Raw genomic sequence first — 13,329 nt, 5'->3', positions numbered from 1 at the left:
TTCCCCTTTCACTATCAATCAACCGGATGCACCTGACGGAGGAGGAAATGTTGAAAGGGAGAGTTTAATCCAGGGCAGGAGAACTCAGGTGACCTTGTGTGTAGGCCTCAGATTCAGTCAAAGAGAAAAAGGAAAATTTCTAACCAGGCAGAAGCCTGAGAAAGTGCTGAGAAATTATGTAAATAAGTTCTTTATCTCTCTTATTATTCAAATTGTTTATAGTTAGGTTTTGCTACTGTACATCATTCACTGCCCACCAATAGTGTGGAATGTTTTCACTTCAAGACCAATGGAGTTGGTCTGCATGAAGCTCTGTATTAAAGAGCAATGTATTTTGAAATAAATCAGAGTTATTCTCTCAGCCTTCTGAAGAAAGTCTATTCATTCTTGTCCCGCCTCAACAGCGTCACCTGTGGCCCTCAGTTCCACAATAAAAAATAGATAAAGTAGATATTTTATCTATTTTTCACTGTTCCCACCACACCTCAGCTTACCCTGGCAGGTCTGGGGGAAAGGCTGCCTCCAGTGCAGTAGAAGCCAGCCTCACACAATCCAGAGGGGGACACGAGCCCAGTCCCATTGCAGAAATACCCTGAAATTAAATGAAGAGAATGATGTTGGTCGCTCCAGACAGACAACAACAAATATCAAATCAAACAAACAAAAATCCTGTTTGGTTCAGCTACAGCTGCAGAGAACAAACAGCACTTGTGTCACCTCTGAATGTAAGAACATCCAGAGAAAGGGTGGAACTGGAACCTCTCCATTTCCACTTTATTGAGAGCATCCCCCGAGGTGGAAAAGTGGCAGGTTTAGTCTCTCTCCTCTGCCCAGCACCTCTGTTCAGGAAAGTTCTACATGACACCTCTCTGCAGGGAATGATTTATTAAAAAAATATGGATATTGATATAGTACCGATATCCAACTGTGACGGACAAAAACTCTCTAACAGTTTAAAGTTAGAAAGTGTGTGTTTATTCGACGCTGGGCAGCGTGTAGGATCGCTCCCAAATACACACCACACCTTCCAGGTGATTACAGAGCCCTTTTATCCATACAAGTATTGAATACCCAAAATACAAATCCATATTCATCATTTTGGTACATCCCATTCCTTGCTTTGTATGCTAATCACTCCAAAAGCCATTCAGCATGTGTGGTTTGTTCCTTGAAATGGGTCGGTGTCCCTTTCATGGGGAGGGGTCCCAAAATGAGGAAGTCAATGAAGTCTTCCTCCTTCTGACCTTTCTACCTTTTAAATGCAAATATGACAGATGAACTCTTGGTAGAACTCCCATTCCTTGTCTTCAGTTGGTTTCAGAACAGAGGAGGCCACAATTGTCTTATGTTCCTAAAAGCAATTTGTCAGTTTGTGTATTCTTCATTATAAACCCAGCTAACTCAACATTGTGCTGACAAGCAATCAATTATTAGTTAACTACTAACTCCTAACTTAATCAAGGCCTACTCCTTTATTATTATTATTTTAATTAACTCTAGTAAGGCTTATTTCTAACTAAAGTCTTAGCTCTTCTAAAATCTCTAAATTCCCTAAAGTTTACGTTTCAGGAAGCAGGTGCTCAGGATTTCCTGCTCCAGAGCCACAGGAGCCCTGGGAATGGCTGAGATCTGAGCAATCAGGATTTTTCAGTGCTTTACCTGCATCACACGGGAGGCAGTCCTGGATCCCAGTGTTCCCAGCTGAGCTGCTGTACTGGCCAGGAGGGCAGGGCAGTGGGGAGGCAGAGCCCAGAGGGCAGTAGGAGCCCTGGGGACACACGTTCCCCACTGAAGCATCGCTGGGGGCTGGGCTGGCAGATCCTCCAGAGCAGTAAAACCCAGCCAGGCAGGGTCCTGTCACCTGGGACTGCCCAGGGAGAGCACAGAAGTGCCCTGGGAGAGCAAACAATGACATCAGCACAGGCAGAAAACAGGGCTGGAATGGGAAAAACAGGGCTGGGATGGGGAAAAACAGGGCTGGGATGGGGGAAATGGGATCAAAAGGGGTGAAAAACTGGGGAACATGGGGAAAAATAGGGCTGGAATGGGGGAAAAGGGATAAAAAGGGGTGAAAAATGGGAACATGGGGAAAAACTGGGCTGGAATGGGGAAAACAGGGCTGGAATGGAAAGAAGTGGGCTGGAATGGAAAGAAGAGGGCTGGAATGGGGAAAATAGGGCTGGAATGGAGGAAAATGGGATAAAAAGGGGTGAAAAACTGGGGAACATGGGGAAAAACGGGGCTGGAGTGGGGAAAACAGGGCTGGAATGTGGGGAAAATGGGATGGGATTGGGAAAAATGGGAGAGAAAGGGGCTGAGAGGGGGAAAATGTGGGGAAAATGGGTGAGAATGGGGGGAAATGGGGCTGGGATTGGGAAATCAGGGATACACAAATCTCTCCTGCAAAGCAGCTCCTGTCAGTGCTTCCCCCCAACCTGCTTTGCACCAGAGGAGATATTTTGGGGATCAAAACACCCTCTGAGCATGAAGGACACTCTGTCCCTGCTGTCACCACGCTGAGCGAGGCTCTTGTGCCTCACCTGGCTCGCAGGGGCTGCAGTGGGACCTCAGGCTGCTGCCAGGCTGGGGATTGTAGGTCCCTTTAGGACAAGGGAATTGAGCTGCAGAGGCAGTGCCTGCAGGGCAGTAGTGGCCAGGGGGACATTCGTTCTCCAAAATGGAAGAGGAATTCTTGGGGCAGAAGAACCTGGGTAAAAGAGAGGGTAAAAAAATGAGGATTTTTGCTCCTGTGCTGGGTTGAGCAGAGAAGGGACCTAAAATTGCATTTCAGTGCACTCTGAGTTGATTCCTCAAATGCCAAATTGATGGCATAATTGCAAAAGCCACAGAGACGTAATTTTCTTAACTTGAATCACAACACATCCAAGCTGTGATTCATCAACTTGTAAAAGTTAATCAGGTTCAAACCCAGGCAGTAATTGGAGATGAATCCCCCAAGGAAAAGCCAGTCTCAGCATCAGGTGATTTTCAAGATCCTCTTCCACTTCAGCAGGCTGGTGTCAGCCTGTTGCCAAGGGAACCAGCTTTTACTGCAGACATGGAATAAGTTGATGGTGCCAATGGTTTCTGTGCTCTGAACAGCCTAAATTCCCTTCCAGTGGGGCTGTGTGTGGGGCTGGGGCTTCTCCTGGTCCCATAATCACTGTGTGGTGCTGTGAAAGTGCTCTGCTGCCTCACAGCACTTCCTCAAGCGCTTTCCAGTGGTAAAATATCTCATTTTTCCCCCACACACTGCTCCAGGATGCCTGGGTAAACAATTATTTCCAGCATTTCCAAGCTCCCTGTTTCTCACCCTTCAGGACAGGGCAGGCAGCTGCTTTGGCTCAGGGAAGGGTTATAGGATCCTGCTGGACAAGCAATGGGAAGAGCTGTGCCCTGGGGACAGAAATATCCTGGAAAAAATAAAGCAGGTCGGAATCAGTAGAGTTGGGAGAGTCCAAGTCAAAGCAGGCATTTCTGTGGGACTTTATCTCACCTTGGGGACATGGTTGTGGCACCTCACCAGAGACACAGAACTGCCCCTCTGGACAAGGCTGGCATTGTTCTCCCTGGGCGTGGGGCAGGTGGGAGCCAGGGGGGCACGGCACTGGGCTCCTGGAGCCACGGGGACAGAAGTGACCGCGGGGACACGGAGCTCCCGAGAGGCCATCGCTGGGTCGCGGGGTCTGGGCACCGCTGGCACAGTAGAACCTGCAGCCAGGACACACCTCTGGGTGTCACCTGTGGGAGCCCAGGGCATCCCTCAGGCTGCCCTGGCAGGTCTGGGACCCTGGCAGGGGTCAGGAACCCCCCTGGACAGAGCCCCCAGAGACACTGTCTGTGATCTCTGGCCATGGAAAAGAGTTTTCAATCTTACAGGATCAATTACAAGCTCTGAGTGTTTGATATAAGTAATAATTAAGTGTGGCACGGGTGCAAAAGTAAAATTTTAGGATTCTAGATAAGGGGTTCAAAGGGGACAAGATGGAGGAAATTGGGTGTGCCTTGTCCTTTTTCTCCTTCTTCATGCCCTCCATGTTTCACTGTGGTGTTGGCATTTTTCTGTTGGTTCAGGCTGGGGACACACTGTCCAACGTAGGTGACAGATATTGGCACGTTATTGTAAATCCAGCACAGGTAGTTTGTGGTATTTAATGTTTGTACCATCCCACTGAGGGCAGAGCCCCACACGCTGCCCTGCAGGACAGAGCTGCGGCAGGGCAGCAGAACATGTTAGAGATAAACAGAATAAACAACCTTGAAACCAGCACAGACCAATTATGGCTTCTGCTTTGGCAGCGGGGCTGACAGACAGAGACTTTCTACAATTTTGGAATCATCAATACCTCAGATTCCGATAGTCAACTAAGGAAAAAACCCCAGGAGACCACCCCTGCTCACGGCAGGGCACGGAACCCACAGAATTCACAGAATCACCAGGTTGGAAGAGACCTGCAAGATCATCGAGTCCAACCCAAACACAACACCTCACCTAAACCCTGGCACCCAGTGCCACACCCAGGCTTTTTCAGGACCAAGCAAATGGGGTTGTTCTGCTACTCACCCAGGGCTGCACTGCCCCGAGGGTGCCCTCTGCCCAGAGCTGTTGCAGAAGTGTCCCCCAGGACAGGGCTGGCACTCCTGCACCCTCTTCCTGCCCTCCTGGCTGGACCATGTGCCAGGAGGGCACTGCAGTGGCACTGGGGCACCTGGTGAGGTCACAGCAGGCTGAGGAAATGGTTCCCAGGATTTCCAGGAATGGAGGAAAGTGTTGCTCCAAAGCTCCCCTACCTTCAGGGCAGTAGTGACCAGCAGGGCAGGGCAGCCCTGACTCTCCATCCTGGGGGTTCCTCACTTGGGCACCACTTTTACACCAAAAGCCCTCAGCACAATCTCCTGGAAAAACAGAATAAAGGGGAAATAAAACCATGTAAATGCAGATTTCAGATCCAGCCATTTGCCACCTAGGAATCCCCGAGGAGCTGCTGCACCTGCCCGGAAGTGACAGAGGAGCCCTTCAATGCCTGGGCACTGCCTCCACATTCCAATAAATATCCCACACTCCAAAAAATACCCCACACTCCAAAAAATATCCCACACTCCAAAAAGTATCTCGCACTCCAATGAACATTCTAGCACACATTCCCCTTCAGAATCATATTCAACACATCCTTAAGGGGAGATTGAAATATTAAGAATTCTGTTTTGTGTTTTGCTGAAATAGGGCCCTTCAGGATCAATGGATCAATGAAAAATCATCAGATGTGGGGAAAAATCTTGGAAATAAATGGGGAGATATCATTGCTGGGTGTTTTGCCCTGTGTTTCTCTGCTAAACCTCATCATGTGCACATCAATTACATACAAGGAGTAGTTTTTTGGGAACCAGGCTAAAAACCCAAACTAATTCTAAATAAAATGCCAGACACAGAAAAACTTCGGACTGAATTATTTTTTTAAAGAAGTATCACACATAGAATTCTGGTTTCTGCAGTCCTTCTCTCACTCCTTGCTCAGAAAAATGAAGGTTTTTTCCTTCCTCGAGAAGTTCTAGACAAATGAAATGGGACATTTTGCCTTAGCTGAGGTGAGAACCCTGGAGCCCAGCTCCAAGCCCTCACTCGTTATAATGCACTGATAATGCATTCATGCACTAATTATCAGCCGCTGATGATCTTGATAGTAAAAGGGTTTTAAAATCATGGGGATTTAGGGTTAAAAGGAAAATGAAGCTTAGTAGGCCCTGGAAAAAAAAAAAAACAATACCCTGGGTACATGAAGGCCTTGTACCTTGCTTGAACTATACCTGTGTAGCTAGTACATGATAAATTATATAATTGTTAGATGTGATGATTGTTTAGTAATTAAATATAATTACTGTTTAATCATAAAAATAATCATGAGAAACTGTGGTCAGGGGCCTAAGAAAGATCACAAGAAACTCATGCTTGAATAAAGTCAATGTATACAATAGAACAATATAAGTGTAATGATTAATATGTAAGTTATATAATGATAGAATAGAAAATACGTTCAACTCGAAAGCCGTGTCGGAGTCAGATTTGGGTCTTTACCCCTGATTCCCAGAGCTCCCAATAAAAGCATATATGCATATAATCATATCCTGTGATTATGTGTGTTCCTGAACGCTGACAATCTCAGCAGCAAGGAGAGCGCTCAGAGGAGCACCAGGGTACCTGTTGGGGCAGCCAGGCCAGGGAATTCACAGTATTTTCCTGCTGGGCATCTTTGACATTCCTGGAGAGATTTCAGTTTCTGCCTGGCTCCGAAGGTCCCTGCAGGGCAGCTGTGCTGAGAGCTGCTGCTGGTCCCTGCCGGGCAGAAAAAGCCCCGTGGGCAGGGGTAGAGGGTGACATCGATGAGTGGCCCTTGCTGGCTGTCACAGTAAAACCCTGCAGGGACAGAGGGAAGAGCTGAATTTAGCTCAGAGCAGCTGCTCAATAGGGAGGAACAGCTTCTCCAGGCACACAGACATCTCACAGGATAAACCTGCTGCTGGCCTTAAATAGCTATTGATGTGAGCCACTGCTGCTGCACAAACACACTGCACCCTTAGCAGGAAATTTAATTTTCTTAACAGGAAATTTAACACCCAGTGGTCCCCAAAACCAGGACAAGACTTGCAGCTGACACAGGAAAATACTTAATGACCCAACATTGATCTCTCTCTTTCCCTGCAGCCACTGAAACATTTCAAGGAAAGTTTTCCCTCTGAATATCAGAGATTTTCCCTGTCAGTGTTGAAATTGCTCGGAATACACAGACGTTGCTACTTGTGCTTTCACATCTGAGCTGCTTTAACCTCTAATGGGCTTTTCAGAGAGACAGAAAATGTTCTCCTCCAGTACAGAGAAGAAATCATGTGGGCAGCAGCTCTCTGATCATGGGAAGGCTCCAAAGACAACAACAAGCTGTCATCTCTTGTCTGAGGGGAGCACAGAACAACATTTGGATCCTGTAAAACAAACTCCTGTTTTCTGCATGTGCAGCACCTCTGTCAGATCTCCCAGCAGGGAAATGGTTTTTCCACTCCAGCGACTCACAGAAAGACATTTATTTTGGATTTGTCACCCACAGTCCTTTGAGCACGTCCCCAGGGACTGTGACAGCCTGCAGGACACTCCGGTCCCCTCTCACCTTCCCAGCACTCCCCAGTGGGGGCACTGAGGCCAGGCTGCTCACAGTAGAAGCCAGAGGGGCAGGGCTGGCACTCAGAGAGTGCTCTCCTCCCTGCCAGGCTGGAGAAGGTCCCCGCTGGGCAGAGCTGGGGTGCCGCTGATGCTGCAGCTGCAAGAGAGGCAAGAGAGGAATGAAAAATGAAAGAATGAATGAGATGGCTGCACTTGGGGGTTGGATGAACACAAAACAGCAGCAGGGAAGTCTTCTTTCCCACCCAGAGATCCAACAGCGCTGTGTGGGGTGGGATAGAAATCATTGGCTTCGTTTTACCCACAGGTGAATCCAAGATACTGAGATATTGAGACAAAGATGTCATCTTCCACTTTGAGAGGAAGGGGAAGAATTAGTGGAAGAATCTGGGGCTTTGGCACCATGGTCAGACCCCAGGCAGTTGGCTGGCACACCCTGGGAGTGTTTCAGGAGTTCTGTGCCATGGAATCTCTAGGGCTGGATACCCACTGCAGTACGAGCCCGCGGGGCAGATGTTCCCGGTGACACCATCCGTGGGTTTGGGGCCAGCAGCTCCCCCTGCACAGTAGAAGCCAGCAGCACATTCCCCACTGGGGACAGGCAGCCCTGCAAGACAGAGAGGATGGTGGCACTCAGAGCACTGAGACAAAGGGGGAAAAGCAGGGAAAACAACTGCCCACAGCCTCCCTCTGGGAGACACCACGGGCATCTGGCAAGCACTGCTACATCCCCAGGGAAATGCCAGGAGAATCCCCTCAAAAGTGCTCTTCCCCACAGACACCGACCTGAGGCATTGCAGAAGAGCCCTGGGGGACAAGGAAGAGGCTCTGGGCTTCCCTGGGGGCAATAGAAGCCAGCTGTGCACTTGCCCCCGGTGGCAGTGGCTGGGCACAGGCAGTTGGCACTGGTGTAGTTGTCCAGGTCAAAGGGCTGCGAGGTCCAGGCTGCTGAGACGCAAAACCAGCCTGGGAACAGGAAAAGGGACTGAGGGGGTCTGGCAGTGACAGAGCCCCAAAACACCATCACAAATGAACCAGCTGGGGTGGCTTTGGGTGTGATGTGGGAACAGCAAAGGGTGTGGGACAGGTTCATCCCACCAAAGTTTAACTCCACCAGGCCTGAATTTCCCATGCAGCAGTACGTCCAATTTAATACTATAAATACCATATTAACAAAGAGATCTTGCAACATCAAATTCAGTACTTTTGCTTTATGGTCACAGGGCTCAGCTCAGCTGCCTGAGCAGGCTCAGAGGGCAGGGACAGCTCCTGGCTACCAGGCACAGCCTGGGGCCCAGCAGAGACGTGTTCAATCCTACTGGAGACCTCCAGAGATCTCTGGGCCTGGGTGTCAGGATGACCCCAGGAGTGTAAAAGTCCTCATTTCCCAGCCCGTGCAGCTAAAGGCGGAGTCTGAATGTGCAGGATCAGCTTCTCAAGGTTGTTTATTTTCCCTTATCTAGAACATTCTTTCTCTGCCCTGCTGAGCTCTGTCCAGCAGCTCGGCCATGGCATTCTGTCTGTCCTCTCGGGCAGCATTTACAATTTATACTAAAAACTACCTGTACTATGTTTACAATAATGTGCCAATAACTATCATTTATGTTGGACACTATGTCTCTACCTTAAACCAATAGAAAAGTGTCACCATCACACCAAGACATGGAGGGCAAGAAGAAGGAGGTCAGGACACGCCCAAATCCCTCCATCTTGTCCCCCTGATCCTTATTCTAAAAAACCAAAAATTCTACTTTTTCACCCTGTGTTAAATTAACTACCACACTACTCAAACCCTTGTGGCTTGTAATTCCTCACAGCTGAAGCTGCAGGGTGAAAGCATCACCCTGCCAAACACCCTGTCCCCAGTGTCACCCAGCAGCCCCACACTCACCTGGGTCACACCTGCCTGAGGCCGCTGGCAGCCCCTCCTGCCCGCAGTAGTGCCCAGGGGGGCAGGGCAGGCAGCTGTCCAAGCTCTGGCTCATGGGGTCAGGGTTGTAGTAGCCCCTGGGACAGGGAAACGCTGTGGCAAACCTGGTGCCTGTGGGATAAAGAGAGCAGGAGTCTTTCATGGAATATAATCACCATCCTTCCTCTGAATTCTGCTGCATCATTTCATGTCATCTTTATTCCACTGTTTATCCCCTCATGGCCAAAATTGTGTTTGGGCGCTGTTTAATTTGTGAAGCTGTTAAGCAACATCCACATCTACAGCTTAAAATATTGTTTTGTTTTGTTTTTCCTAACCACTTAAACACATCCAAAAATACACTTAAACAAAAAAAGACACTCAAACATGTAAAAAAAAAAATTCGGCGTATTTTCCTGTGAAGAACCAGGCTGACACTTAAATATTTTATTCACAAAGATAATTTCTTGTCTTTAAGGAGGACATTTCAGCCTGGCCAAAGAACTTCTAGGCTCTCCAGGCCCATCTCACCTTTGGGGCAGTAAAATCCAGCTGGGCAGGGGTTTGTGCTGTAGCTGGTGGTGTTTTCTGGGCAGAAGTAGCCTGCAGCACAGGGGAAGCAGGCAGCTTGTCTGGAGAGGTTGTTGTAAGTTCCTGCAGGGCAGGGCAAGGGAGAGCTGGTCCCCTCTGGGCAGAAGTGGCTCACAGGGCAAGGACCTCCTTTCTGCCACACACCTGGGACACAGGCAGGAGAAGCAGGGGTTGGAAATCTCCTCTGGAAATGATTATTTGAGCCAATCAAACGGCAGTGGCTGTGCTCATTGCAGGCAGACCCCCATGACTGCCCCAGTGCTCAGTGCAGGCATTTCCTGCGGTAACCCCGGCATGTGTGTGATGCCTTGTACAGGCTGAGCTAGAACAGAGCTGAGCAGAGCTAAAGAATAAAGCAGGGATTTATTCAAAGCATCTCCTCCATGGATCCACCTTGGGCAGCACCAGAGCCCAGCCACGGCTGCACCCAAGATGAACCAAAATGGTCCCAAAATGCACGAGCGCTCCCGGGGGCTCTCCCTGGGATCAGTTCTGCTCCATTGGCACCTTGGAGTTCATTGTCCCATTCCAGCTTTAGCCCAGACAGTCCCACTCTGCTTGTTTTTCTCTCTCCAGCCCACGGTGTTTTTGCTCCTGGGCTGAGGTTTGGAACATTTGTCCTTGGTGCCCAGCTGGAGCAGGAATTGTTTTGTCTCCCTGCTCTGTGCAGAGAGCTCAGCATCCCCTCATGTGAAGCCCAGACCCACACACTAAAGCAGCACAGAATGTGAAAAACATGAAACCTAAAACCTGAGGCATCATTTGGTCCAAACCCCTCAAAGAGAATTCACACAGGAATCTGGATGACTGACAGGAGGCAGGGCTGGGAATACTGGGAGAAAAGGTGGGACACTGGGAGGGAAGGAAGGTGGGACACTGGGAGGGAAGGAAGGTGGGACACTGGGAGGGAAGGGAGGTGGGACACTGGGAGGGAAGGGAGGTGGGACACTGGGAGGGAAGGTGGCATGTTTAAAGCTGCCTGTTGCCAGAACCCTGGACTACCCAGCGCCGCTCACCGGGCGGTGACGGTGAGGAAGCGCCAGGCTGGCAGAAGTACCCAGGTGAGCAGGGTCCTGAGGGGGCTGTGAGGCCAGGGGAGCCACAGAACTGGCCAGGTGGGCACTCTGTGCAGCTGGAATCCTGCCCGTTGTGGAGCCTGAGAGCGACAGAAGCAGCGTTTCAGCTGGTGAGTGGTAAACTCAGCACGGGGGGTCACAGCCCTGGTGAGTGACAGCAGCCACAAAACTTTTCTGATCAATGCAAGGATGTGTTTAATGAGCCTCGCTGAGCTGCACTTCATTGCTTAGAGGACTGATGGATAAGCAAAAATGAAAAGAAACTAAAAATTAGCATCAGCAGATCCACAGAGCTTCACCTGTCTGAGTAAGTGCCCACAGGGCATGGCTGGGGGATACTGGTACCAGCTGGGCAGAAGTGTCCAGGTGGGCAGGGGCCACCACTGCTCGTGTTTGAGGCTCCACTGGGGTTTGGGACACTTGCTCCTGGACAAGGAAGATAAAACAAAAGGATCCTGAATTATTTGGGTTGTTTCTCATAGGCAAGTTTGCTCCCCATGGCTAAAGAGCCATTTCCACAGGGGATAGAAGAGAGGAGCTGGTGGTAGCTCATGGTAATAAAGGCAGAGATCCATGGTGGAATGGAATAAATAACAGCAAGGACCATGAGGGCCACAGCTCCCCACCTTTTCACCCTTTCTGCCCTCTGAACCCTAATTTCTGTACCTGCTGTACAGAAGAATCCTGGCCAGCAGGGACCACTGGGAGAGGATAATCCCCATTCTCCACAGAACGTTCCTGGAAGAACAAAAAGAGAAAATGTCGCCATTGAGGCAGGATGGGAACAAAGAGACTCTAATTCAGAAGACAAGAATTGAACAAGAGAGAAAGAGAATTATTTACATTCCTTTCCAGCTCTTTCCCAGGCCCAGCCTGGTTAGAAAACCTCTCTTTTTCTCTCTGACTGAACTGAGAATATCCATAGGAAAAGAGAATCAGCAAACTGGGAGAATAAAAACAAAAAAAAACCTAGGAGAGCTGCAGTGCTGCATGCACTTCTGGAAGGCAAAGGGAAGACTTTGAGAAATCAAATCCATCATCAGCACAAGGGGGACAGAACCCCATCCTAATTCAGCTCATCTCCTCTGGGGAACCCTGAGTGTGAACCAAACCCTTCTGCACAGCCTCCAAAACCCTGCGGGGACACCACCAGTGGGACCAGGATCCTCCTTTGACTGTGGATTTTTATGTTTGCATTTCCTGGAGGCCAAAACGCATCAGAGGAACGGGTAAGAGAGAGCTGCAGAGAGATCATCACCGTCTTAGACATGTCCCAAGAGAGCATTCCCTCACCTGCAGGGCACTGCTGGCACCTCTCAGCACGGCTCAGGCCATAGGAGGGGTTGTAAGTCCCAGGAGGACAAGGATAAAAACTGATCCCAGTTTTCTGAGGGCAGTAGAACCCGGGAGGGCAGCGGCGCCGGAGCCCCTTTGAACAGTGAAACCCAGCAGGACAAGGAAGGCATTTGTCTTGGCCTGAGAGGGAAAAATAGGAATTAAAAAGAAGCATTGAATGAAATGGAAGGAAATTACCACGTGCACAGCTTCCCTGTGCCTGGTTGTGCACTTAAAGAAGCATAAATCAAGATAAAGCTATTTTTTATGCTCTCCCACAGTAACTGGCCTCAAATATGGATTTCTCCTGGGAGCATTTAGTTCAGCAAACTCCACTCCACCAGCCCAAGTCACCTCCACGCATCTCCATTAGGTGGCAGGAGGAACAGAGGGAAAGCTGGGAACTGCTGCCAGCCCTGCAGCTCCTGATCTGTTCCACCTCTGCAGCTTCTATTGCAAAGCTGCAGCTCCTGACTTGTTGAATTTCTGCACTTCCTGATCTGCTGCATTGCTGCAGCTCCTGACCTGTTCCACTGCTGCAGCTCCTGTTGCAAAGCTGCAGCTCCTGACCTGCTGCAGTTCTGCAGCTCCTGATCTTTTCCACTGGTGCACTGCTGTTGCAAAGCTGCAGCTCGTGACCTGCTGCAGTTCTGCAGCTCCTGATCTTTTCCACTGCTGCAGCTCCTGTTGCAAAGCTGCAGCTCCTGACCAGTTAAATTTCTGTAGTTCCTGACCAGTTGAATTTCTGTAGTTCCTGACCTGCTACATTTCTGTAGCCCCTGACCTGCTGCATTTCTGCAGCTCCTGACCTGTGGCATTGCTGTATTCCCCACTGGGGCAGGGGGAAGGTGTTGCTGAGCCTGCAGGGCAGAAATGTCCTCGAGGACAGAGATCTCCAGTGACGCCATCCTCTGGCTTTGCAGTCTTTGTCCTCCCCGTGCAGTAATAGCCTAAAAACAGAAAACACTGGAGCTCTTCCCCCAAGTCAAACCCCATTTTTTAGAAGCTTCACAAGTTCTCAGTCTCAAGCTGCACCAAGGGAAACACAGGCTGAATTTTGGGAAAAGTTTTTTACAGAAAGGGTGATAAAGTTCTGGAATGGCTGCCCAGGGAGGTGGTGGAGTCACCATCTCTGGGTGTGTTTAAACCAAGCCTGGATGTGGCATTGGGTGCCAGAGTTTGGTTGAGGTGCTGGGGATGGGCTGGACTCGATGATCTTTAGTGTCTCTTCCCACCCAGTGATTCCATGA

The 13,329-nt window shown here is 49.5% G+C and overlaps 1 long non-coding RNA gene across 1 annotated transcript; it reads right to left on the bottom strand.

The window, feature by feature from the left end:
• Positions 1 to 10,959: 10,959 nt before the first annotated feature.
• LOC140680519 (uncharacterized) lies at positions 10,960 to 13,009 on the bottom strand. The gene is made up of 4 exons (XR_012051881.1): positions 12,889 to 13,009; positions 12,038 to 12,220; positions 11,411 to 11,482; positions 10,960 to 11,170 (listed from the first exon to the last, which is right to left on the bottom strand). It is a non-coding gene; the product is annotated as an uncharacterized lncRNA (long non-coding RNA).
• Between the last annotated feature and the right edge of the window lie 320 nt (positions 13,010 to 13,329).

The sequence above is a fragment of the Taeniopygia guttata genome, chromosome 24 (assembly GCF_048771995.1).
Source record: "Taeniopygia guttata chromosome 24, bTaeGut7.mat, whole genome shotgun sequence".
Classification (NCBI taxonomy): domain Eukaryota; kingdom Metazoa; phylum Chordata; class Aves; order Passeriformes; family Estrildidae; genus Taeniopygia; species Taeniopygia guttata.
This window is presented reverse-complemented; position numbering and strand designations above follow the sequence as displayed.